General features: G+C 32.1%; 1 protein-coding gene across 6 annotated transcripts in view; it reads left to right on the top strand.

The window, feature by feature from the left end:
- The window catches only part of LOC117168915 (protein sarah), a 124,212-nt gene that overhangs the window by 350 nt on the left and 97,891 nt on the right, over positions 1 to 25,971 (top strand). For 5 of the 6 annotated variants that reach the window (XM_033354865.1, XM_033354870.1, XM_033354868.1 and 2 more), the window contains exon 2: positions 20,434 to 20,506. The exons of the other annotated variant lie outside the window; for it this stretch is intronic. The gene's annotated coding sequence lies outside the window, so the exon portion shown is untranslated. The remainder of the gene's footprint in view (positions 1 to 20,433; positions 20,507 to 25,971) is intronic. 6 annotated transcript variants of the gene reach the window in all.

Below are 25,971 nucleotides of genomic sequence, written 5' to 3'. Positions count from 1 at the left end.
TTTGGATCCACATTATTAATATATAGTATATACACGCATGCATGCACACCCTACCGAAAAGAATCTCTGAGTATATTCTAAAAATTCTCTAGGGTCAGAGAAGCTGAGAGCAATTCTCCGCAGGCACTCAGGTAGATATATTTTAAGGTCCAGGCAGTTCTTTTATACGTTTTAAAGGCTTTTAAATGTCCTTTCTGGAATTGAAATAGAAATACGATCATAAATAACAAGCAGAGAGGCTATATCAATAAAGTAGCCGACACTCAAGGGTCCTTTGTTAAGCTTTCGGATTAAAATATAGAAGCAGATTTTTTTTTTATTTCATAGTTAACAGCCTAAAACATAATAATTCGGAGTCTACGGGTTTCGATGATTTCAGATATCTAACTTTTTTTTAATGTTTAAAATTGGAATTATTACAACGTTTGTCGTAAATGGAATGAGATACGCCAAAAAAGACAACATTTTTTAATTAAAGTAGAAAATTTTACATTAGCATATAAGTTATAATTTAAAATAAGTATGAGAAAATTCATGAAATTAAAAAAAGTGTTAATAATTTGAAGAGAAATTTAAAAAGGGAGAGCGGATTAGCCACGACCAACTACTGTAAATAACTCTTCCCGCCCGGTACGCGACGAGTACAAAAGGAACATTATATTACCGTCGCACCACTCTTAAAAGGACGACTAAAAGGATCTTGAAAAGGACCCAAATCTCTCAGGCTATCTCCGAGACTATATTGTTTCAAATCGACTGTTTATAGACTCAAATGGGCCAGGCTATTTCGCTACAGAAAACTCAGAGATTTCTTTCGGTAGGGCATGTACACAAAGTTTTTCGATACTCTTGATAATTCTATTTTCCTTATAAGACAATGTATCGCTGTCAATGCTGACATATTCTGCATCATTAGTATTCAGATCGTAGGTTTTTACGGTGACCATTGAAAAAGGTGGTTTAAAATGATTTACTGAATTAATTTTTACTTTGTAATTTATATCACGAACAGAGCAGACATTTCTTGATTCGGAAATCTCAGTACAGAAAGGGTCTCTCATAAAACTATTTCAGGCTGTTTGAGCGGGGCGGACAAAAATGTCTAAATCTGTGAAACACTCCAAATTTAACAACGGCTGACGATAATTCGTAACTGCTAAGAAAGAAAGTAAAGTGGTGTAGCAACAAAGATATTAGGTCTGAGATACCAAAGATGTTATAAGTAAACAGTCTATTGTAAACTGGTGGCGACCCATTGTTAACCGTACCACACACTGCAGCACGGCTGTGAAACTGCGTAGGGCAGCAGTTCTTGGAAGGATTAAATTAGTCAATCCTATATAAAGTCCAGTAAAATTATACTTTTTTCCAGAAAAAATTTATAAAGTTTTGATAACTATCGTACATATGGCATCCAAATCCAATATCAAAAGAGTTTCCCGCTGGCCGGTGGGAGGAAACGCCCTTAAATCTAACAAATAACCCCCGAAAATTTGTTTTTCGCGATTATTTCGAAAAGTGTGCATCCAACGACAAAAATAGTCCAGTACAAAAAAATAGTAGATTTTTAAGTGAAAAATGTTCTATGAATTTTTGTCGTACGGGTCACAGTTTCCGAGTAATCTACCCTCTGCTTAGGGGATGAGTTTGAGCTCGAAGTCTGCACGCTTTTTCTCTAGAACATCTCGAAAGGTGGTTGTTTTTGCGCTCATAATGTAAAATTGTAGAGCAAACAATTCTCTGTAAATACTGTTCCTTAAATATTTATTTTTTAAATAATTAAATATTATATAAACATTATTTTAAAAATATATCAATGATTCATTTGATGAAAAATTGATTAAAGCCTGTGTACAGTGGCATGCAAAAGTTTTGGGCCACCTATTTTTTTATGGCTGAATAAATTTTCTTAATTTAAATTATACTGGAGCTTAAAATATGTCTCTTTAAAAGGTTAATTGTTTTCAAAATTCTGTTTAAAATAAGCCCAGGGTGAAGCCAATGTGTCTAGTTTTGAAGTAGATATTGCAAAAATAGTGTAAGTTTCAATGTTTTCTTAAAATTTCAATAACTTTCGAAATAGTCAACATTTTTTAATGTTCTTGGACTCATTTTGAAGCTTTTTTTTCACCGTATTACAACAGCGTATGAGTATGAATATTAAAAAACTTCTTTTCGAATTGCAAGAACTTGGAAGTTCTAACAACGAAGTTGGAAAAATTGAAAAATTATTTTTAGTGATAAAAATATTGTTGTAAAATGTATAAAACATATAATCATGAAGTTTCTATGTAATTTTTTTAAAATATATATTTATTTAACTTTTTTCTGATTTGCCTACAGATAAGATGTTTTCAAATTTATCCAACTTTTTTATTACAACAAGTTCTTGCAATTCGAAAAGAATTTTTTTTACAATTTTTACTCGTAAGCTGCTGTGATACGGTGAAAAAAAGCTTCAAAATTGAGCCCAAGAACATTATAAAATGTTGACTATTTCGGAAGTAATTAAAAATGTAAGAAATGTAGTAGTAGTAGTAGTAGTAGTAGTAGTAGTAGTAGTAGTAGTAGTAGTAGTAGTAGTAGTAGTAGTAGTAGTAGTAGTAGAAGTAGTAGTAGTAGTAGTAGTAGTAGTAGTAGTAGTAGTAGTAGTAGTAGTAGTAGTAGTAGTAGTAGCAGCAGTAGTAGTAGTAGTAGTAGTAGTAGTAGTTGTAGTAGTAGTTTTTGTTTGTTTGTTAAAAGTGTAAAAACGGCGAATGCTCATGCGCTTACCACATTCGAACATTGGGGACCATGAGCCTAATATGTGCACATCACGCATATACACGTAGGATGCAACATGGGCGCATAGTCCACAGGGAACGAATGTGCGTGCGGGACTCACCAAGCGGCGCCTACCCACTAAACCATAACTCCTTTTCCTGCTAACCGAGGACTCCGGAACCGCTTATCGCATTACTTCAGAGTCCAAAGTTATAGGATAGTAAGCCGTGTTTCGACTTCCAACGTTTTCTGCCTGCTTGGCATACACCTGTGCTTCTCTGCCCAATCAAGATGCTTTCATCGTCCTCAGTAGTACGGGGGTATCGTACTTCGGGCACATCGGCTTTCAGCATCCTGATTGGGCATCCTTTTTTAGCTTGGACGTCCGGGAGGCTTCCTCATTGAAGCTGCCTCCCTGAAGGCCAAGCACCTTATCGTCCCCGGAAGATTGCCTGTCCCGGGTTTTTCATCGTTTGCGGCGCAGAGGTAGCACTGCGGTGTGTTTCACACGCCGCAGCCCTGTGTCCCCCCCTGACATATCTTCAGCACGCCTTAGTACGGTCCGGGCCTTTACAGCCAGCTGTCTTGTGGCCGAAGTCTAGGCAGCGATAGGACCGCATCTTTTCCCTTTTATTTTGCTCGCGACAGGACACCTATTTCACCTTCAGGTGCCCCGCGCGTAGCAATTTTGCAGCTACCTCTTCTTTCAGCTCCACGAAAGCCCTCAAGAGTAACTCTGAAGGGTCTTTCCGTGAGGCTGACCTTAACCTCTCCGACTTCATTATCCTTGAAGTGGCCCCTCACGACTGCCCCTACTTCCTATACATCTGTGGTAGTGTCGAGGTCTAAGACCTCAACCTCCACACGGGATTCGAGCTCACGCACACTACCCCCGTCGCCAACTGCATCCCTTATCGCTGCCGACAGTTCGGTTCTGCCCTTTCCTGTGGGTCCTAACTCGACAAGGGCCTTTCCGTTTCAGGTCTCCCTAACCCCCTTGATTTTAACACCAAGGGCGTCAGGACTAACCTGCTGCTTGAGGCCCTTGAGGACCCCCGCGTCAGTGTCTCCAGAACGTGGGATTTTTCGGCCCCCACCACTCTCCCATCTGGGAGCGACATATTTAAACGTAGCGCGTCGGTGAGTCGGCTCTGCTACATGTTGCATAGGCCAGCCTCCTGTAGAGCCAAAAGTGCACGATCCCAAGCCCCCCCGACTTCACGATCCGTTTTCGGTGGCTAACTGGCTATTTAGAGCAGTTTTTAAGTAAACTGAATTTCGCGGGGTGTCAAGAGAATGAAAGTTCAGGCAATTTTTATGTTCTATAATTTTAGAAAAAAATAAGGAAATTAATTCTTATCAAACCTTCTTGCGCAATTTTATTGCACATTTTTCTTTTAAATTTATTTTGGTTTAAAAAATGTGCTTTCAAATTTCCGTGAGTTTAAGATATATTCAGGAATGTTGAAACGATTCGAAAATAATTAAAAGTTGTAAAGATGTTTAAAAGTATTTTTTAAGGTTTCACGAAAATGAAAAAATTCTTTTAGGTTTCTATGAATAATTAATATAATTTTTTATTTTGAAAAATTGATTTAAAAAAATTCCAACAAATTTTAAACTATGTTTAAAATGGTCAATAAAGAATCTGAAGATTTGAAGGCAATCTTTTTCATTTTGCCGAATTTCAAAGAAAATCAGGAAAAATTTAATTAGTTTTTAATGATAAGAAGGCTTAGAAGGTCCGAGAAGATTAGAAAAAGAACTTTTTCAAGATTAGTAGGAAAATTTTTAATGACTTTATATTAAAAAGCGTACTTTATGAGAATATTAAAAAGAGGTTTTTAAACATGTGAAAGGCTTTCCTAAAATTTAAAAGAAAACTGTAGAAGATTTTAAAGCAAAATGTTTCAATTTGGTAAGATTATAATAAATAGATCAAAATCGAGTAAATCCAAGAAATATTAAGAAGAATGGAAGAGATTCAAATCCAATTTTAAACTTAACCTCTGTTAGAAACGTAGATTTTCAAAGAATCCAAACATAAACTTTAGAAACTTTAAAGGAATTCCGAAAGATTTCAAGGAGGTAAAACAATTTTTCTCAAAATTCCTGGGAAAAATTTAAAAGATTATGAGTCAATTTCTTCACATCTTGAATTAAGGAACACAATTCTTATTAGGCCTTCTTGTGCAATTTTGTTACACAATTTTTTAAATTATTTAAAAATCTACTTTCAAATTTGAGTAAATTTAAGAGATATTCAGGAATTTTGAAAGAATTCAAATATAATTAAAACTTGTAAAGATTTTATAAGAATTTTGTAAGTTTTCACGAAAATGAAAAATTTATTTTAGGTTCCTAGAAATAGTTAAAATAATTTTTTATTTCGAAAAGTTAATTTTAGGAGATTATTTTAAAGCATTTCAAAACATTAAAAAAGACGTGAAAAATTGTCAAAGTATCTGAAAACGTGTAGAGGCAATTTTTTTAAATTTTGCAAAATAAAAAAATTCAGGAAAAAATTAAATAATTTTTAAAGATTAGGAAACCTGACAAGATTAGAAAAAAGGAATTATTTTCCTAATTATCGTGTGAAGATTTTTAATGATTTTTTATTTTGAAAAATGCGCTTTAAAAGAAAATTAACGAAGATTTTTAAACACATCAAACAATTTCCTAAAATTTCGAAAAAGAGTGTAGAAGGTTTTAAAATTAACATTTTTTAATTCGATAACATTAGAAATTAAAAAAAAATGTAAATAATCGAATAAATTCAATAAATATTGAGTAGAATAGTTGAGTTTAAAAAAGAATTTAAACTTCAGAGGAGTTTTATAAACGTAGGATAAACTGATTTAAAAAACTAAAAATTCTTGTAGAAGAATAAGATAGATGCGCCTGAAAATTGTGTACAATTATCAGTCTTTAAAATTAAAATTCGAATGATTTTTTTTTAAATCACTTTTAGCACATTTCTTCTCAAGCAGAATCGCCGATTTTAATCGCAGGAGGTTCAATTATTTCCAATCAGAATAAGAAATTACATAAATTTTGAAAATTCAAAAAAGATAACTTGGAATAAGCTGAATGAGATTTAAAAAAATTTTATTTTAATTACACATATAATTTGTTGAATTATTTGTAAAAATGTGCAAACATTAAAAATCGTTGTATTTAAATACACTTAACATTCAAGACTTTTATATTAAATTTTGATAAGATATAATAGATATGTATGTAAAGTGAAAAAACAATAATAAAAGTCAATAAACGAAAGACTTACAGATAATGAAAGATAATGAAATAAACTCCTTGGGAAAAAATGTAAATAATTGTTTTGCAATGAATTCTAACAGAACATTGAAAAAATATTACAAAACATATTTTATTATTTCCTTAGATGTTTAAAAAGTACGAAAAAATAGTTTGAAGCAAAATATTGTAATTTTTCCATATTACTTTACTTTAGAAAAATTAAGGAACCTAATTCTTTCAAATTTGTGTAAGTTTAAGAGATATTCAAAATTTTTGAAACGATTAGAAAATAATTAAAACTTGTAAAGATTTTTAAAGTAATAATTAACATAATTTTTTATCTCGGAAAATTAATTTGAAAAGAGTATTTTTAAACATTTCAAATATTCTCAAAGCATCTGAAAAACTTTAAAGCCATCTTTTTTTTAATTTTGCAGAATAAAAAAAAGCAGGAAAAATTTGAATAATTTTTAAAGATATAGATTGGAAGGTCTGACAAGATTAGAAAAACAGAATTATTTTTCTCATAATCGTGTGAAAGTTTTTAATCATTAAAAAAAATTTACTAAGAGCATGTGATACTTACAGTTTCTCCGGCTTTTTCCACAAAAATGAAAATGTTTAAAAACTGAATTCGGAGATTCTATAAAATATCATAACGGACGTCCCCAGACTCTTTTTTGAGGGATAATAACAAACATAATTTATTGTGCTAAATAAAAGTTTTATGCATATGCATTATTTTTGAGGTAATGTCGTTTTTCATCTATGCCCTTCCGATAATCTGGAAATTATTTATGAAATAAACTTCTTTGATCGTCTGCAAACAAGGTTAGTTCCGGGAGATTAGTTACTATGTTTATTTGTAAGTCCAAAGTTTTCGGCCAAAAATATTGTGTAGTTTGGAAGTAACACTTTGGTGAATTGTAACACACATAAGCTCGAAATATACACGCACGTTGTTAGCAATATCAAAAATTTTTTGATAAAAAAACACAAAAAAAAGTGTGTGGGGACGCCCGTCAGCATGTTCGCTATCATTTCCCAGATTTTGAAGGCAAAATATTTCTTACCCTAGGAAAAAGGCCGGGGGAATCTAACACTGAAAAAATCGATACTAATTTCTAAGCGCTAAGCAATTTATTTACATTTTGCTAAATTAAAACTTTTTTGAATTAACCTACAAAAAAAGTGTGTGGGGACGTCCGTTAGCATGTTCGCTATCATTTCCCAAATTTTTAAGACAAAATATTTATTATTCTAGAAAAAAATCCGGGGAACCTAAAACTAGTAAAATCGACAATTTTCTAAGTATCAGTTGAAAAAAAAAATCAAGTGAAATCAGGAAGTATTTGATAGACTTAATGAGATTCAAAAAAATTAAAACTTTAAAAGTGTTTTAGAAACGCAAGATAAACTTTAGGAACTTTAAAAGAATCTCGAAAGATTTCAGGAGAATAAACATAGTTTCTTAAAATGCCTGGGAAAATTTAGAAGATTATAAGGACATTTTTTTCGACATTTTGAATGATTTTTAAAATTTTTGATATATATAATAAAAATAAAATGTCTTTAAAATCTCCTAGGATCTTTTTTGACACTTCTGATGCATTCGAAGATCTTTTTTTTTTAATTTTATTAAGATTCTTATTTTAATTATTTACATATAAATTTATAAACAAACTGATAATACTTATTTTGCTGTATATGAAAACTTTAAAAAATCTTTAATGCCTTAAAATACTTATCTCAAAAGTACAAAATTGAGCTTTTATAATTTTATTTTAATTGTAAAATAATTTTAATTGGAAATTGATTGTAAATAATTGTAAAATAAACCTAACAAAATTTGTTTTATGAAGAAATATCTCATGATTATAAAAAGAGAAAAAAAATGGTAAAGGTAAGTCTTTGTAGAATTTTAAAAACTAATGAATATATTTTTAGATTATTTTTCCTTGATTCTGGCCGAGGGTCAAACATGGTACAAAAAACCGTCGTTAACGATTAAAACACGCTTATAAAATAAAAATAAGAAAGTTCAGAAATTCATGCAGTTTTCTGTTCAGAAAATCCTACACATTTTTTAATTAAATTCTTTTCCACACCACATTCAAAGGAAAATTCTACAACATTTTTGTCCAATGATTAGTCTTTTGAATGAGGTCGGTCAAGTTCATAACTTTTTGGCTTTTTCTCTTAAAATCCTCAAAATTGTGATTATAGCCTAAAATAGCATGGAAAGAGATGTATAAAAAAAGAACCGATACATTTTTTATTTTATTGGATTTAAAAAAATATTAGAAAAATTCGAGTCTTTTTAAAAAAAGTTTAGAACATTTAGAAGTATTATTTCTAATACGTTTAAAACAAAATAAATTCCAAAACAAAATTTTTAACTTACTACATTTTTCTGAAAATTTTAAAAAAGCATTCAAGATGTAAAAAACTTGATTGGTATAATCTTCTAAATTGTTCACAGGAATTTTCAGAAAAATAATTTTATCATACTAAAAATTTAACTGTATCATTTTTAGAGCCAGAAGTCTTGTCTCCTAGATTTATTTACATAAAATCCATTATATTTGCCTCTTCGCAATAAGCCTAATGGTTCTAAGGTAACTCGGAATTTCAAAACCTGAATAAATTTGAGGAGCAGCTAGATCGTCATTCGTGAGGTCGGGAGAGCTCTGGTTTCTGTTCGTGCATTTTCGGCTTTACACGAGGCTGGGCTTCGCGGCATTTAACAGAGCCGACTCATCGACACGCTGCGTTTCAATGTGTCGCTCCCAGATGGAAGAGTGGTGGGGGCCGAAAAATCCCACGTCCTGGATACACTGCCCCGCGTAGTTTAGACCCTCGGCCAGCTTGATTAGAACCGCCTCGGGTCTACCTCGCTTCTGCCCACTCTTCTCCTTCCTCAACTTATTGAAGAAAGGTTCTGCTACCTTTTCCGCTTTCTTTGGGGTCGACGTCGTTACGTCCCCAGCGTTTTGCAACCTTTAGATTTTTGCTCTGCGGCTTGGAGCAGCCAGCCTCAATGGGACTCAGGGAGAGCTCCCTCTCTCTTTTCCCGTGTTGGGGAGCACGAGCCTCCACGGTTTCTTCGGTCTGCGTCGCGTTACACATTACGGAACATTTTAGTCCAGCTTTTACGCATCCACAACGTTTACCGCATCCCATTTTACATGAACAAATGATCAACTTCGTTATGTGAGATGGAGCTGGTACCTTAGTAGTATAAACTGGAAATAAACTATTTTTTCCTCTTTTCCAATACATCCTTCATTCATACATCCTGAATGAAAGAAGTTACAGATTTGTTGAAGAATACGTATCTGTATTTGTTTAAGCTTGTTTCAGAAGGTTTAGCCTTATATAATGCAATAATGCATTGCTCCCTAACAGCTGCTTCTTAACAGTGAGTAGAATCAGGGTTTTTGAAAGTTTTCACAATATCCTGCAAGGATTCATTTATAATCAGAAAAGTAATTGTTTTAATTTTTCCCTGTCCGAAGAAGCCAGAGGTTGAATCGCACCCACTAAATGCGTGAGCAAATAAAATGGATTCCTTACTGTTTGTTAAGGACTCAGAATCTTGCAAAAGTTTCGAACTATAAATGTGGGATTTTACATTTCCTTTTCCTTCTTTTAGGAACAAAATATCATTTTCCACCGGAGAAAGAGCAATAATCAACGCGAGGAGATCCACATCCTGTCCAACTGCAACTGTTTTATTCCGATGGGATTCATTGATGGCAGCCTGCTCGATTAGCACATCGACATCGCCATTAGCAACAAGTGTTTCAAAACTTTCGTTTTGAGCTCGTTGCTGTAATTGAAAAATCAAACGTGCTTTATGTTTAAGATTATTTCGGATTTTTTCTGGAGGCACAGTTAAAACTGATTTTCCTTAAATAAAATTTCGGATGATAATTGTCTGTTATACAATTTAAATCATGTATAGTTTTACCGAAAAAACACCCCATTTCGAGGTATTTGCAAGAGAGTACTGCTACTACTTTCACTGTTACTATTCCTACTACAAGTACAAACCTATATATCACTGAATAATTACTAATAAATTAATTTTATTATTGAAAAATGGTTAAAATCGTATTTATTATTTACTCAATACATTATACATAGCCTTTAATCCGTTTTTCATCAAATGAGTCACTGATATATTTTCGGAATAATGTTTATATAATGATTAATTGTTTAAAAAATAAATAATTAATGAGCAGTATTTAAGAAGAATTGTCTGCTCTGCAATTTTAGCCCTACACATTATGAGCTAAAACCCACCCCCTTTCGAGGTATTTGCAAGAGAAAGAGCGTGCGGACTTCGAGCTCAAACTCACCCCCTACGCAGAGGGTGAATTAGTCGTGAACTGTGACCCGTAGGACAAAAATGCATAGAACACTTTTTATTCAGAATTTCATCTACTATTTTTTTGTACTCTACTATTTTTGTCGTTAGATGCGTTCTTTTCGAATTAATCACCAAGAAACAATGTTCGGGGGTTGTTTATTAGATTTAAGAGTGTTTCCTCCCACCGGTCAGAGAGAAACTCTTTTGATATTTGATTCGGATGCCATACGGAACCACCTACGATAGATATCAGAATTTATAAATTTTTTCTGGAAATGACCTGTTTTCGAGTTAATTTTACTGGACTAGTAGGCGTTCTTGTGTATAGTCAAAGGGGTTTCTGCTGCATGGAGCTTCTGGCCTCATGGTAGTACGATCCCTTGCGCTAAATTGCTTAAATCGCCGGTAAAACAAAAGCTTTAAGACAGCTTGTCATAATTAATAAACCAATCAAACAAAAATAGTAAATTGAAGGTTCGAATATTTTGGTGCATCAATTTCTGTTACGTATATTTTAAAATCATAAAACATCTTATTATTTTCTCACATAATTAAGGTATAGCTGAAGTAATACTTACACTTCTCTGTAGTGTTGAATTGACAATTTATATTTATGGTAATTCCATGGAAAAGTTTAAGGGTTTACTACTTATTTAATTATTTATCAACATTATATTTAAGTTCTGCTTTTTATTTTTTAAATTCTATAATCTTTTTCTCGTAAATTGATTAATCATAAAACCAGTAACTTGGCTGTGATTTGCATAGATCTGAAATGTTTCAATAAAAACTTACATTTCATAGTTAATCCCTACCGATAGAAATCTTAGAGTATTCTCAGCCGAAATAGCCTGGCCGGTTTGAGACTATTTGCAGGTTCGATTTGAATTATTTAATCTCAGAGATAGACAGATTTGGGTCCTTTTCAAGGTCATTTTAGAGGTCCTTTTAAGAGTGATGCGACGGTCATATAATAGTCCTTTTGCATTCGCCACGTACTGGTCGGGCAGAGATATTTACAATAGTTGGTCGTTGCTAACCCGGCTCTCCCTTTTTATATTTTTCTTCAAATTATTTACACTTTTTTTTAATGGATGAATTTTCTTATTATACTTATTTGTAATTAAAACTTATATACTAATATAAAGTTTTCGAATTGAATTTAAAAATGTTGTATTTTTTCGCGTATCTCATGCGAGAAACGTTGCATTAATTCCAATTTTAAATATTAAAAAAAAAATTAAATATCTGAAGTCATCGAAACCCGTAGGTTCCGAATTATAATGTTTTATTTTCTTAACTTTGAAATTAAAAAAAATCTATTTCTAAATTTTAATCCAAAAGCTAAACAAAGGACCCTTGAGTGTTGGCTACTCTATTGAGATAGCCTCTCTGCTTGTTTGCTTGTTATTTATGATCGTATTTTGTTTTATTTCGGAAAAGAGATTTTAATGCTTTCAAACCATTTAAAGGAGCTACCTGGACCTTTAAATATATCTACCTGAGTGTCTGCGGAGAATTTCTCAGAGCTTCGCAGAGCCTAAGAATCTACAGTATATATTCTGAGATTTCTAACGGTAGGCATTATACGAATTAAGGTTTCCATTATATTATAACGCATTTTATCTTCAATCACAACAAATTATTTTGCCTGCCTCTTTTCCAGATTATTATTATTTATTTACTATTTATTTACTATTTATTTGCTGTTATTTACAGTAGTTGGTCGTGGCTAATCCGCTCTCCCTTTTTAAATTTCTCTTCAAATTATTAACACTTTTTTTTTAATTTCATGAATTTTCTCATCATACTTATTTAAAATTATAACTTATATGCTAATATACCATTTTTTAGTTGAATTAAAAAATGTTGTCTTTTTTGGCGTATCTCATTCCATTTACGAGAAATGTCGTATTAATTTCAATTTTAAGCATTTAAAAAAAATGTTAGATATCTGAAATCATCGAAACCCGTAGATTCCGAATTATTATGTTTTAGGCTGTTAACTATGAAATTTAAGCAAATCTACTTTTAAATTTTAATCCGAAAGCTTAACAAAGGACCCTTGAGTGTCGGCTACTCTATTGATATAGCTCTTCTGCTTGTTATTTATGATCGAATTCTTATTTCAATTTCAGCCTCTCTGCTTTTTATTTATGATCCTATTTCTATTTCAATTTCGGAAAGGGCATTTTAAAGCCTTTAAAACATTTAAAAGAACTACCTAGACCTTTGAATATATCTACTTGAGTTCCTGCGGAGAATTTCTCTGAGCTTCTCTGACCCTAGAGTATCTTTAGAATATACTCAGAGATTTCTTTCAGTAGGGCAAGTATACATATTTACATTTTTTACTTTATTAATTATTGGGATTCTTGTTTTTACATATTATTTTTAATATTTCTCTTTGGATTAAATCATTTCATAGAATTAAATTCGAATTGACAGTGTACCGAAAAAATGCCAGTTATTGTTATCGAAATTTCAGTATAAATACCAATGGCTGTTCTAATTTTTTCAATATTCTGTCATTAATATTTCACTAAATTGTTATACAGATTTTACTTCTTATATTTATTCTTCTTAATTTTGTATTTAATATCATTTCTATTTTAATATAGTTTTATGTTTTATTTAAAAGACACGACGTTTGTCCTTGTGATATCTGGTATATTTTTCTGTTAAAAAATAAATGTTATTTCAGTTTCATCGTTTTGAAATAACCTAAAACTTTAATTTTCGATTAAATATAATACTTCCAATTAATAGAAAGTGGTTTTATTTTTACAAGTCTACAAAGTTTTAAATTGAAATTATTTCTTGAAAAAAAGATCCTACTCCTTCTTCATTCGATTTGGAACTGAACCACAATACTTCTGTTTTCCGGTCAGGTGCTTTTCTAATTGAGCTATTAGAGGGATCAGAATAAGACCTCTTAATTGAAGAAAATAACGGCAATTTTTAGCTGTATCTGCTGTATATATATATATATATATAATCTGCTGTATCATCAGAGATGGCACCTTACCGACAGTTGATCAAGCCTCCAAACCATGATGGCAGAAAATCTACACAATGTCGATCAAGTTAAGAATCTTCAATAACAGAAAATGCTTAACCTCTTAATCAGACTAGATGGAAAATAATATTTTCAAATTAAAATTATTTTCTGTTATTGAAGATTCTTAACTTGATCTATATTGTGTAGATTTTCTGCCTTCATGGTTTGGAGGGTTGATCTACTGTCGGTAAGTTACCATTTCTGATAATATAACAGAATCATTTAAAAATAATTACTTGTACCATTAGTATCTAGCTAAAGATTTGCGTTATTTTCTTGAATTCAGAATTCTTATTCTGGTCCCTCTAATAGATTAATTAGAAAAGCACCTGACCAGAAATTATAAGTTTTGTGGTTCGATTCCCAATTGATTGACCTAGGAGTAGGATCTTTTTTTCAAGAAATAATTTTAATTTGAAAATATTATTTTCCATCTAGTCTGATTAAGACGTTAAGCATTTTCTGTTATTGAAGATTCTTAATTTGATCGATATTGTGTAGATTTTCTGCCTTCATGGTTTGGAGGGTTGATCTACTGTCGGTAAGGCACCATCTCTGATGATATAGCAGATTCATGTAGAAAGTCTTATATAGAAAAATCTAAGACATCATAAGGATAAACGACAGATTTAAAAAAAATCTTGAAATTTATTAAAGTAGAAATTATGTTTTAAATAGAAAAGAGTGAAATTACTTGTCATTGAAAACCAAAATGAGCATAGTCTTTCGTTTAAATTTTTTTTTTTAATTACCTCTACTTAGGGGTTGAGAAGACCCCCAAAAAAATATAAAATACCACCAATTATAAAATCATTTTTCACATCAACCCCGTATCGGTAAAGAAAATCCGTGATTTTACTTTTGTATGGTTTATTTGATAGAAAAAGTACAATGAAAAATGTTTGTATATTTAGTAGTGTTTGCTATTTTTTTGTCTTCTCAACGCCTAAATAAGGGTAATTTAAAAACAAATTTTTAAATGAACTGATGCTTTGGTTTTCAATGACGAGTAATTTGATACTTGTAAGGCATTTTTATATTTTTCTCCCAGGTCGCTAGCTTGGTCCAAAGAATAGACTAAAAACATCTTATTTTAACGTCACTTATTTAGAATTCAAAGAGTGACGCTAAATTTAGCCTATTTTTTGGACCTCACTAGCGACCTCGGGAGAAAATATGTTACAGGTATCAAATTACTTGTCATTGAAAACCAAAATGAGCATCGCCTTTCGTTTAAATTTTTTTTTAATTACCTCTACTCAGGGGTTGAGAAGACCCCCCAAAAATTAAAAAATATAAAATACCACCAATTATAAAATCATTTTTCACATCAACCCCGTATCGATAAAGAGAATCCGTGATTTTACTTTTGTATGGTTTATTTGATAGAAAAAGTACAATGAAAAATGTTTGTATATTTAGTAGTGTTTGCTATTTTTTTGTCTTCTCAACGCCTAAATAGGGGTAATTTAAAAAAAAATTTATATGAACTGATGCTTTGGTTTTCAATGACGAGTAATTTGATACCTGTAAGGTATTTTTATATTTTTTCCCCAGGTCGCTAGCTTGGTCCAAAAAATAGACTAAAAACATCGTATTTTAACGTCACTTTTTTAGAATTCAAAGATTGACGCTACATTTAGCCTATTTTTTGGACCTCGCTAGCGACCTGGGAAAAATATGTTACGGGTATCCAATTACTAGTAATTGAAAAACAAAATAAACGTCGCTTTTCGTTTTTTTCTAAATTAAAAAAAATTACCTCTTCTTAGGGGCTGAGACGACCTCCAAAAAATTAAATAATAGAAAATACCACTAATTATAAAATCATTTTTCACGTCAACCCTACATCGATCAAGAAAATACGTGATTTTAATTTTGAAAGGTTTATTTTATTGGAAAAGTACAATGAAAAATGATTTTATAATTTGTGGCGTGTGCTATTTTTTAATTGTTTTGGGATCTTCTCTACTTCTAAATAGGGGTGATTTTTTTAAAGTTAAATAAAAAGAAAAGCGATGCTCTCTTCCGTTTTCAATGACGAGCAATTTGATACCTCTAAGGTATTTTTATATCTTTACCCCAGGTTCCTAGCGAGGTCCAAGAAATAGGCTGAATAAAGCCTATTTTGCGAGATATTTTTGCGTCACTCTTTAGAAGAATGAGAAATTTTAAATTCATCAGAATTTAATTTAAAAAGTAAACATTAAATATTTGAGGACAGTTAACCATTTACAATTGTTATGCTCATCAGAATTCACAGCTTCAAAGAAATCCAAATGGTTTATAAATAATTCAAATTATCCGAAAAAGTTCAAAATAATTATAGAGGTTATAGGAGTGCATCTCAGCAGCTTAGACATCGATTATGATATTACTAAAAAATGGAAAAGGAAATGGACTAGTCTTCTCGAAATTTCGGCCCTAGTCTAACTTATAAAAAATATTGGCCCAATTATCTCGAACAGGGTGGCCACATGTCAGAGGGGAAAAGTTTGTTAGGGAAGTCAGGAAAATGAAGTAGTTGCCAGAGAAAATAGAAATTTATATATATTTTTTTAATATTTTGGAAGCACTTCCTTATTAACGATAAATATTTTTTCAATGTACATTCTTTAAAAATAGAATTCAATTCTTTTTTTATTTGTAGTTATGTATTTATTGACAGTTTGGATACATGTCCTTTAGTTAATTTGATTTAATTAATTTTAGTTAATTCTTTATCAAAAAAAAATTTTTTTTGCTCCGTTAGTTTTCGAGAAAAACGGGGCAGCGCTAGCTTGCCGTCAACTCAGCGATGTCCTCTACAAAAATCGATTAACTAAAAAAAAAAAATGACGGCTAGATTTTTTGCTATTATTTTTGCTTTACACTGTGCTATTAATTTCTTTTATGTATAAGATAAACCCTTATTTAAAGAATTACCCCTGTAATGAAAAAAAGTATTAAAAAAGTGACTAGGCTAGATTTTTTTGCTTTCCAATTTGATATGAAACACTTTTGTAAAATCAACCCTTAATTTAAAAAGCTACCTCCTGTGCTGCAAAAACGTATTAAGAAAAAGAAACTATCTAGATGGAAAATACTTATAAAATATTAACACGGGTTTTTCAAAGCATAACTAAGGAGCACTATTATTCTTCACCCTTAATTGTTACAAAAACAACCCTCGTCTTTGTATCTGAATCGAAACCTGCAGACTGATGCCAAAAAATGTATACATTAACTGTTGGGACTTTTTTGTTCTCAATTCTTGCACTTTTTCTTTATTTTCCAATGCCATATCAATCGCTTTTGTAAAATTAACCCTTATATAAGAACAGCAACACCCTGTAATGATAACATATATTGAAAAAAGATGGAACTTACTTATAAAATAGTACCACTTCGCCATTCCGACGGGTACTTTTGCGGCAAACCTGCAGATCGAAAGTACAAGGTCACTCATGTATTGTACATGGACGATCTTAAGATCTATGCTAAAAAAAAGAGCAATTACATCTAGCTCTAGAGATTGTCGAACGATATACTAAGGAAATAGGAATGGAATTTAGGTTAGACAAATGCGCCAAGGTTTATTTGAAGCGAGGGAAACCTAATAGCATCCCTGAAGACCCTGAGCCACAGAGCAGCACTCAGGGTGCGACATCTATAAAAGATACTCTCCGAAGCAGATAAAAACGTCTCATCCGGCAGATTTGGTCTTCCGGACTGTGCGAGGAACAAAGTATCTGCAACGAACATGCTCATGTCCCGGTAGTACTCTATTCATTTGGAGTGGTACCATGGACGAAGATCGAGCTCAGATCCCTTGATATTGGGACACGAAAGGTTATGCACATAAATAAAAGCATGCATCTAGAGTCTTCTGTTCCGTGATCTACTGTCTGTACAAAGCAGCGGAGGGGGGCTGCTGAAACACTTGGACTTAACTTCAGTATTAGGGGTGAGCAAAATGCATAAAATCTTAGCTATTTCGAGTACTCACTCCTGAAAGCCCAGATTAACAAAGAACAAGAGAAAAACTTCCGTGTACAGCTCCTCGATAAGAGGATGCACGGCATATTCCACATAAATGTGGAGGATCAGTCAATGTAATGTGAGCTAACTTTTGCTTTCTTTAAATCACCGGGATTGAAGTCTGGCACGGAGGGTTTCATTTTGGCATGTCAAGACGGTGTCATTTCTAGCCTAACGTACTGTCGCCACATTTTGAGCCAAGATATTCCCGATGATAGCTGTTGGGCGTGCCATGCACACCCCGAGAATTTAGTATACATATTATCTAGTTGTCCAACTCATTCGGAGCAACCGACACCCAGAGGCACAATGCGGCACTAAGAGTGCTTTATTGCCATCTCTGTCACTCTTACGGGATTAAACTTAATATCTTTCTTCTAAATGCTCCTAGGGAAATCGAGTCAATTGTCGAGAATGAGAAGTGCAATATATACTGGAACTTTATATTCTCGATAATTGTGTCTGTTGTACACTCGAGGCCTGACATAATTCTTCTTGACTTCGAGAAGCGAACCATGTTCGTTATCGAATTTTCGGCACCAGCTGACAAAAGCATCATAGCCAAGGAGAATGAAAAGAATGAGAGGTATTGAAACCTTATATGGGAGTTGCGACGATTGTACCCGTAATATTCTGTTAAACTAATCGTCCTTATCATCTGCGCCCTTGGAGGTGCCAAGCTTTCACTGGTTAGTAGCCTGAAAAGCATCCCTGCGTGTGAGCAATATGCTAAAACACGCGCGGGAAAAATGCAGAAGGTTGTCGTCCTTTGGTCGCTTCGTGACCTCAGGGTGCACGAGAATTTTGCCGGATCGTCGTATTGATTCCGTTACAGAGTGTAACCACCTATGTCATGGCCGTGAGACATGGTTGTGGTGAACATTTTACCGCGATTTCACTGGGATCGGGTGCAGTGTTTCAGATTAGCACCCAGTCCCGGCAAAATCCTGCGGTTGTCCTTATGACAAACTTTTTATATATACAATGAAATTTATGTAAAAGATTATTAATATTGATATTGAATAACTTCCAATATAGGATACATTGAATTGAAAGATCATCCTCTAATTATTATTATATAAACTCCTAATCTTTAAAAACAATAATAAATTCAAATTTAAATGGATTAAAAAAATTAGGTATAAATGTTCATATTATTAATTATAAATGATTTACTAATTACATTCTAAAAGTTGGGGATAATAAATAAAAAGTTGTGTTTATTATAATAACATTTAAAATTTTTAAAAATCATTAAAACTAATGCTTACTTAAATAATTAATCTGAAACTGGAATGTGAAATTAAACAATTTTAAAGGAATACTTATAAAAGTATACTTTTAAACAATTTGCAGCTGAAAATTAATGAATGGCAGAAGGTATTAGATTTGTGTAAAATTTGACCACCCCAGTCTTTATCAAAGGTCCACGTTTTGAGACTCCCTGAATCCGAAAAACAGATTTGTGCGAATGTGTCTGTCAGTCTGTCTGTCCGTTCGTGGATGGTTTTTTTTGTTAGCACGAAAACTTTCGAAAGAATTGACTGATTCGATTTTCCTTTCGTAAACTCTTTTATTGTCTAAAAATGAAGGTCAAGTTCGTTAGCCAGCCATTTTGGATAAAAATTCAAAAAGTGAGCATATTTTGAATATTTTTGAGAAATTTTTTTTTTAATTAAAAAATTCTCTGTACGGCTATTCAGAGCATTCAAAAAGACGAACAATTCATCCTAATGACTTTTTTTTATAAAACCAAACATTACCAGAGATATAAAATTTACAGAATCCAAAAAAGCACACGAAAATGAACATTTTAAACCAGATAACGCACGGTATGATAAAAGTCAAGAAAAGAAAAATGTCCTTGAAAAGTCGAAAAGAGTTATTGAAGAGAGCATTGACGTGTGGTTAGTTATGGGAGAACAGCGGTCACCACACTACTTTGGACTCCCGCTCATGCTCGCACGACTGTTTATATCGCGCTCCTGATTGGTCTAGCTTAAATCTTTTGTAACTAAAGACTAAATCTTCAACTGATTTTTGGAAAAGGAATTTTTTATTTTTTTATTTTTTATTTTTATACAGCTATAAAAGTCCGGACACTTGAGTCTGCGGCACCCTGTATATAAATTATACATAACATTTCCACCTGGGAATTTAGTAAAGTTTAGTTACTTTTTGTGAAAAATTAAATGCTACACACAAAAAATATATACAACCGAATTGAAAGTCATCAGTAGGGTGACCAAATAGCTTGATAGGACGCTTAATTCAAACGTGTCAAATTGGGCAAGGAGTGTGGAAAGATAATTGAGGCCACGCACACCTGGCCTAATTTGGCGCGTTTTTTGAAAATGGTAAATGTTTATTACTCTAATACATGAATAAATTGTACATATAACAATAAATATTATATTATAAATAATTATGTCACAAATAACTATTTCAAGATCAACGTTTTTATTTAAGGAATATAGTAGTGTAATACGTAAATTTTGAAAAATGATTGCATTTTAATAAATGACAGCTTATTATTCCGGGAAAAAATGCTTACAACTCTAGTGTTTCCAATTTTAAAAATATCTAGGTAGTCTTAAAATATAATTATTTGTTAAAAAAATCGCTTCTTACAAAAATTGTTCTAATGATTTAGAGCCATAGAAGAAGCCATAGAAGCCATAGAAAAATTGACTTTCATATTCGGAAACAGAAGAGTTGTAGAGAATGTTTTTCTGGAAAAAATAAGGCATCATTTATTAAAATGCAATCATTTTTCAAAAATTGGTAAGAAGCGTCGGTCAGAAAAAATTCAATTCCAAAAAACATGGTAAAAAATTATCTTTCTTTGTTGTGAATTTTAACATTTTTAATAAAATATAATGTTTTTTATTTGCAATGAGATCAGTTATAATATTTTGATTCTTAAAATGATAGCAAAACTGTTTTTCTTCTTCAGATTTCTGACTTTTCGCACGACAACTACCTTATCTGTCTCAAGTGACATTCGATTACGTTCATCACTCACTGAGGTAAGAGAAAAAATACGCTTGCAATCCGCGCTATGTTCAGGAATGGCAAAAAAAGTGCTATTCTCAAAACTTCGGAATAGCCCAGTCAATGAAGGATTTGAGAACAAAATTCGGAAAAGAAGCATTTTTTCCATCGATCCTTTGGGGATGGCTTTATAAAGATACTGTAAAAAGTCCCCAACCATATGTGCACGCCACCGCAGTTTGTATTGGAGAAAATGTATGTGTATGTTTTAAAAAAACTGCGTTTAAAAAAATTATTAATTAAACTGCGTTTAAAAAAAATATTACTATTTTGACCTAAAAATTGGGAAATATATTGTGTAAATATTGAGCAACAATTGATGAAAGTTTCTTGTTAAAAGCATTCTTTTAAGCATACCAAATTGTACACTGTAGTTGAGCAGATTTTATACTTATAATTTTTAATGCAAATGAGTTGGTCGGTTTTTTAAAACGCAAAACTGCATTTGCTCCAATACAAATGGCCTGATCTATTTCCTACGTTCTTTCTCGGATATTTTCAGTTTTTATTTTATTTGTTTAGAAATCGCACAATTGTACAGATAATCCAATTTTATAGCATAGCCGTTAACAATGCGTCAACGACAGTTCGTACTTTTTTGTGCACTATAAAATTGCGAGCATTTTTCTACATGACCATATTTGACCTATAATCAACCGGTCTTGAGTTATTTTGAAAAAACACTACGAATAGAAATCTCTGAATATTCACTGAAGATTCTCAGGCTCAGAGAAGTTTCAGAGAATATTCTCCACAGGCGCTTAGGTAAATATTTTTAAATCTCCATATAGCTTGTTCAAATGCTCTGAAGGCTTTAAAATGTCCTTTACGAGATTGAAACAAGAATTCGATCATTAATAACAAGCAGACATTCTATTTCAATATAGTAGCCGACACTCACTAAGGTTTCTTTGTTAAGCTTTCGGATTAAAATTAAGAAATTAATTTTTTAAATTTCAAAGTTAACAGTCTGAAACATAATAATTCGGAATCTACGGGTTTCGATTATTTCAGATATCTGACATTTTTTTAATGATGAAAATTGGAATGAATTTAACGTATCTCGTAAATGGAATGAGATACGCCAAAACAGTTGATGACGCCCAATTATTAAAGATAATTCTGTCCGCCTGATACGTGACGAATACAATTGGACCATTATATGTCCGTCGCATTACTCTTAAAAGGACTTAAATCTCTGCCCTAGCGGAAGAAACGGAAAGAACCGAAAAGAAGTTTCTATTCCGACTCTTTCCGAATTGTATGGGAACTTTGCTTCCGATTTCTTTCCTAACGCCTCTCTTTCCGAAGGTTTCCGACATGTTTCTGAACTTTCTCTGAACTTTCCCACTGCATCTACTTTTTTCTGAACGTTTCAGATTTCTTTCTTAATAAGTGTTGCAGTGTTCTTCTAAATTTAATTAATTCTACTCAAATCAATGGACTTTTTTTATTTTGTGATATTTTTCTAATGTTTTCAATTCACTTAATTGTGTTTTAAATTCACATAAAATCTTATCCCGATGCTTTCCGAAAGTTCACCTGTGTCCCACTGTTTATGTTCGTTCCGAATGGATCTGATTTCTTTCTGAATAAATGTGAAATGTAAATTATAAAATATTAAATTTTGTATTAATTATACATTTATATATTTTTTTAAAATAAATAATTATAATAAATAATAACATATAATTTATTAATAAATTAAAAAGATTAAAAATTAATGAATTGAAAATTAATTAAAATAAATAAATGTATAAATATAATGAAATATAAAAGGAAATATTATATATATTAATCGACAACCAAAAAAAGTGTTTAAAAAAGTGTTTAAAAAAGTGTTTTTATTATCAACTATAAGTTGTTGTATTTTTAATAAAAAAAAAATTGGCTTAAAAGGACTCCATGGTTCGTAACCAGCTGCTTGACCTGCTCTTTGGGGGCCTATTCCATCCGATTCGATTCCCGACAGTACCGTCTTCTACAAGCTACACTAGCTACAGCGAACGTGGATGCGAACCATGGAGCAAGCAGTAGCAGGTGCAATTACAAAGGGAGACATGAGAAAGAGATAGAAGAGCCAGTGCAGAGCAAAGTACTGTTAGAATATGATCAATTATAAATTCAGACTTGAAGTGCAGAGCAAAGCAGTGTTCAAATTTGATCAATTTTAAATTCAGACTTGTAGCTTTTATAAGATTCAATTTTGCTGTAAATTCTGAACAAAAGTACAAAGTAACAGAAACCAAAAAAACATGGATAAAAACAATAGAAAAATCCTTCGTTAAAAAATAGTGTTGGCCCTGAAAAGGGCCGATTTTTGTCCTGAAAAGGACAATTTATCTCCAAGTAAATAAATGCTCTAGTACCTCATTGAGGATAGACGTATCTAATTGCTTCTAAAAGGCTCAGAAAAATTTCGTCGCTGCTGTTGAACACATTTCTCTAAACATACTCAACTAAATAATGTTCAGTCCGGCTAATTTTAACACTACTTTGCTCTGCACTTCAAGTCTGAATTTATAATTGATCAAATTTTAACACTACTTTTCTCTGCACTACCTCTTCTTTCTCTTTCCAATGTCTCTTTTTCTCATTGCGCCGCATTCATGTTCACCATGGCACTGTAGCTTGAAGAAGACTGTACTGTCGGGACTCGACTCGGACGGAACAACAGGCGTCTAGGGCACGCGACTGTTGGTTTTTGCGCTTCGCGCCTTATATTGTATTTATCTCGCGCTTCGCGCTCGATTATGTATTTACCTCGTGCTACGTGCTCGGTGTTTATATTTTCGCACATTCTTGCGCAAACATTTTAAAATTAAGACTCAAAACATCCACCACTGTAATTTTGTCATTGTGAATTCTATTTCGTTAAAAGAGCTTAGCTTGAGAGTTTGAGAGCACCTACGGCACGCGACTGATGGCAATCGCACTCCGCACTTGGTCTTTGCATTTCTTCCGCATTCGGGCACAGACCTTTTAAAATCAAAGGTGAACGGACCAACAACTGTAATTTTGTGATTTTGAACTTTCTTTTGTTAAAGCTCTTTTGGCTTTAACGAACACATTCTCATCACGTATCTCGTGCTTCGCACTCGATTTTATCCAACATGTCAACTTTTTTACATTATACACAACACTTTTATATCTATTATAATACATTTTTTATGCAACTCTGCCTGGGATTACTTATTAAAAAATTGCAAAATAAAAAGCAAATTGTATTTATCATGATTATTTTTGTATTTGTTTCTTATTTTGCATTCAATTGTATTCTAAGCTGCTCTGAAACATGTATCATTTCAATAAACGTATATCATTACAATTCATATTATGCATATAAATTGAATAATACTAATTCTTATTTCCTTGCTTTTATAATTTTTTTTTTATTTTTAATATTGTTTTTTACGATTCAGTATAAACTACTGCGCATCTGCATAGGGTTTAATACAGGAACCTATATATTTTTTGTTTTTCACGACTAAAGCAAAAACTACGTGTCCTATCAAAAATTATAGCTCTTTTTTGGATGAACAATTTTTGTCCCATTTTTTTCGTAGCTTATATCGAAAAGTGATTCGTTATAAATTTGTGGTTCTTTCCAGGGCGCGCAATTTGAGCTTTTTCATTTTTTTCGTATCTTACATAGTTTGACCAAAAAATGAAATTTTTGAATTTTTTATTATTTTTGGTACGATCAAATTTGGAATGTTCAACTTTTCGACCAAATTAAAAAAGTTGTTATCATAGTCCTGTAGGGCTTTCAAAAAGTAAAGTTTTTTTTTCTCTTGACTTTTTTTCATATAATGCTTTGTTTGGCTTAAAATGTTCATTTTAGTTTGTTTTTTTGGAGTTTGAAAATTCTCTAACTCTGATAATTTTATTTTTATAGAAAAAAGTCATTGGGATAAATTGTTTGAGTTTCCGAGTACTATGAACAATCGTACATAGAACTTTTAAATCTTGAAAAAATGTAGTTTCAAAAATTTTTGTTACGATCAAATTTGGAATTTTCAACTTTTCGACCAAATTAAAAAAGTTGTTATCATAATCTTGTAGGGCTTTCAAAAAGCAAAATTTTTCTTCTGACTTTTTTCATGTCACGCTTTGTTTGGCCTAAAATGTTAATTTTAGTTTTTTTTTTATTTTGAAAATTCTCTAACTCTGATCATTTTCTTTTTATAGAAAAAAGCCAGAACGATAAATTGTTTAAGTTTTGAAGTAGTATGAACAACCGTGCATAGAATCTTTAGATCTTGAAAAAATGTGGTTTCAAAATTTTTTTGTACGATCAAATTTGGAATTTTCAACGTTTTGACCAAATTGAAAAGTTGTTATCATAATCTTGTAGGGCTTTTAAAAAGCAACATTTTTCTTTTACAGACTTTTTTTCGTATCATGCATTGTTTGGCCTAAATTGTTCATTTTAGTTTATTTTTTTGGATTTTGAAAATGCTATAACTCTAGTAATTTTTTATTTTTCGAAAAAAGTCATTAGGATAAATTGTCAAATTTTTTGAATTCTATGAACAACCGTACAGAGAATTTTTGAATTTTTAAAAAAGTGGTCTGAAAAATATTCAAAATGTGCCCACTTTTTGAATTTTCATACAAAATGGCTAGCTAACGAACTTGACCTTTAGTTTAGAACATTAAACGAGTGTACCAAAGGGCAATCTAATAGATTACTTTTTTTTTTAATTTCTCATGTTCACAGAGAGACAGCAATACATACAGACATACACCCGAGTAAAAATGCTTCGACTTGAGTTCGACTTGGTTATGTCTTGAGTTCGTCTCCAAGGCATCGATGCCTGGTTGCGTCTCAAAACTGAATCGAGACACAGGCCTTCGTCTTACTTTTATGGCCACGACAGGTAAAACGGCGTTTACTTGTCTTAAGTCGAGTCTTGTCTTGTCTTGACTAAGACGACGTTTACCTGACTCAAGACGAGCCTTGTCTTGGCTGAGATTATCGAACATTTTTTGGCTCATAAATGATATTAAAATTGATGAATTAAAAATTTGTAATGATTAAATTAGTTATTTATAATTTAAAAATTCAAAATCGGTGAGTCTGAACGAGTATAACCTTTAAAAATTTTCTTCAAAAAAATAAAAATTGTAATTTTCTAGAAGGATCTCCTAAGCCATTAGAAATACGTGAAAACAAACAGCATTTTCGGTATCATCGTCAAACAAGCACAGTGGGTGTAAATATAGAATTATATATCGCTATTTTAACTTTATCTTATATATATATACCATTCGGTTCGGTTTTGATTCCTCTAGAATCAAACTGAAGGGCCTATGATAAAGCCACCGAACGCGCTCTCGGGTTGCGGATAGAGGGTCCCTGTACCAAGGGTTTCTGCTGAATATGGTTACAAAAATAAATAGGCAGTCGCGGACAATTGTCCAGGGGTGGTCCCGA

Source organism: Belonocnema kinseyi, chromosome 3 (assembly GCF_010883055.1).
Source record: "Belonocnema kinseyi isolate 2016_QV_RU_SX_M_011 chromosome 3, B_treatae_v1, whole genome shotgun sequence".
NCBI classification, from domain to species: Eukaryota; Metazoa; Arthropoda; class Insecta; order Hymenoptera; family Cynipidae; genus Belonocnema; species Belonocnema kinseyi.
This window is presented reverse-complemented; position numbering and strand designations above follow the sequence as displayed.